General features: G+C 39.2%; 1 pseudogene; it reads right to left on the bottom strand.

Moving 5' to 3' along the window:
• Nucleotides 1–1,343: 1,343 nt before the first annotated feature.
• Nucleotides 1,344–1,653, bottom strand: LOC110312090 (annotated as a pseudogene).
• Nucleotides 1,654–2,899: the final 1,246 nt, after the last annotated feature.

Here is a 2,899-nt window from a genome sequence, read left to right as displayed (position 1 = left end):
GTGTTGTTTCCCTAATTTCTTTCTCAGCCTGTTTATTCTTTGTGTAGAGAAAGGCCATTGACTTGTTTGAATTAATTTTATATCCAGCTACTTCAGCGAAGCTGTTTATCAGGTTTAGGAGTTCTCTGGTGGAATTTTTAGGGTCACTTATATATACTATCATATCATTTGCAAAAAGTGATATTTTGTCTTCTTCCTTTTCAATTTGTATCACCTTGATCTCCTTTTGTTGTCTAATTGCTCTGGCTAGGACTTCAAGTACCATGTTGAATAGGTAGGGCAGAATGCCACCTCTAACAACAAAAATAATAGAAAGCAAAAATTACTTTTCCTTAATATCTCTTAATATCAATGGACTCAATTCCCCAATAAACAGACATAGACTAACAGACTGGCTACAGAAACAGGACCCAACATTCTGCTGCTTACAGGAAACCCATCTCAGGGATAAAGACAGACAGTGTAATTTTCTTAAGAAAGATAAATCCTCAAGGATTTATCATGATGGGTGGGCATCCATTGGGTGGTTATTCTACAAATATTACCATCAATTGAAACATTTCCATGAAGTCCATAAAATTTAGGGGCTTGGATTGTTACAAGATTGCAAAAGTATTGAAAATCCATTAGAAAAAAACCATAGAATGAAAAACAAATTAAGCCAGGTCATCGAGAAGAATTTAGAAGTGCCTGCTGACCCAGGAACAGATCATGTAGGGACCAACACAGCAGTGAAGGGAGCTGCTTTAAAAGGTAGCATGTTTCAAAAGGTGGGAGGACTGTCAGAAGCAAAGACTCTCTCCCTCCCTCCCTTCACACCTCACTTTGGGTAGGGTTTTCAGTTTAACAGGACCTCCCCTCACTGGAGAAAAATCCAACCCTTAACAGCATCTCAACTCTGCTAGGGTTTTGTAGTGCAGCAGGAAGAATATCTTAATATATAATAGATACAATTTTCACCCTATATAATAAAAATCAAAAGTTCTTGCAAATTCTACCACAAGTCATTCCCTATTCTAAAGTTAACCCATTGCTTTGGCTGTTGGAAATATACTTTATTAGAAACATAGACCTAAAAGACTGACAATGAGTCTTTACCCCAAAACAAACAAACAAACAAATACAGCATATAGTTTAGGTCAACACACATACAGAAGGGGAAGAAGACATGGAGATGTCTAAAGCAAAGCTGAGTAACAGAACACATTCAGTTGGGTAGGTGTCTATACACAGTGGTGGGGCATTCAGTAAAGCTCTGTATGGATTCGTGTGAACCTATCTGGAAGTTCTAGATCCCTGCATAACAGATCCATTTGCAGAGCCAAGGGAGGAGACCACTTCTGTCATTCCACTTTTAACAACTCCCCATTAAACACAAGAGTGGAATAGGATGGGGTGATATCTGGGTGCCTGGAAGCTCCATAACTGAAGTCTGGGGAGATTGTCAGTTTGTCTCTCTGACCCACGGGCTACGTCTTTTTCCCAATCTTGGATCACCTCCTGCTTGCCTAGCATAAACTTAAAAGGCTTTTTTTTCCCCCAAGAGGTGTCAAATTTCTTTCTGTCTTCAATCATCTCCAGGTAGTGCACCACACAGGTCTGGCTGCTATTTAGAAAAGTGAGCTCTCCATGAGAAATAGTGTCTACCTTCACTCATATAGCAGTGGCCTTGACAGAGGAGTAGGAGGAGGAAGAAGAGGAGGATGATGAGGAGGAGACACTGCAGAGGGATGATGGACAGCATGGAGCCAGAGCAGACCAGTTGGTGGTTAAGCAATTCGTCTTCAATTCATCTTCGTTCCTTGGCGTGTGATTCCTTGGAGATTATTATTTATGTGGATTTATTTATCCATTTTCTCTCTTTTAATTTAATATCTTTCTCTGTATTCAATTTTATTTAAACTCCTTTTCTTGGAATATCTTCTCTTAATGTCCCATTATTTTCTTTAGATGTTTCTCTTGTCTAGTGGTCTCTGGGTTCTTTAGTTGGATGATTTACTTCTAGAAAGATACAAGCAAACAACCCTGCTGCAAATCTGGGTCCTTACATTGACTTGCAGAATATATCTTCTCTGGGGTAAATTTTTTTTGGCAAAGAAAAGCATTACCTTTCGAATTGAAATTATAAGCATACCTTATATGGATAAACATACCTATATTCCCGTTTTTAAATATAAATTTAATATTAATATATATTTATTTTTTAAATTACTATGGACATTCCTATTTATTATTAAGCAAAAACCTACTTAGTATCTATAAGGAAAAATGTATCACTTTGAATTTTAGGGTGTTATTTGTAAGCAGTTGTACCAATTAGCAGGGTATCCTGCCCCTGACTTCATCATTTAGACCAGGCTCCTCTAAAGTTCCAAGATCTGCCTGTCACAGTTTCCTAGGTCTTCTGTGTTTTAGGTCAGATTCTGTGTTGTGTCTGGCCTCACTCTGTTCCTTTTTTTACATGGATAGGGGTACAGCCTTCTGCACAATTCTGGCTACAGCAGCCAACCTAGGGCTGAATTTCTACACACCATGAGCACAGAGTATTTATTCCCATAGGACAAGATTGAAACAACCAGCTGTATCAAGCTACAGCGAACGTGATGTAGCTTATACTGTGGTTGTGGTCTCTAAGAACACTGCATGGGTTTTGCCATCGCTATTGGATTGACTATAATCAGCCCATGTGTAACCAGGAGCTGGTTCCTTCCCTTCAACCTCTACTGTGTTCTGCCCTTGAGTGAAGCCCCAGCTTCTGTGTTTTGCTTTTAAACTTAGTAGATACTTCTTTAAAATGTCTTTCTCCTTCTCCTTCTCCTTCTCCTTCTCCTTCTCCTTCTCCTTCTCCTTCTCCTTCTCCTTCTCCTTCTCCTTCTCCTTCTCCTTCTCCTTCTCCTCC

Source organism: Mus caroli, chromosome 16, assembly GCF_900094665.2.
Source record: "Mus caroli chromosome 16, CAROLI_EIJ_v1.1, whole genome shotgun sequence".
Lineage (NCBI taxonomy): Eukaryota > Metazoa > Chordata > Mammalia > Rodentia > Muridae > Mus > Mus caroli.
The sequence above is the reverse complement of the archived record's forward strand: the minus strand, read 5'-3'. Positions and strand labels throughout refer to the sequence as shown.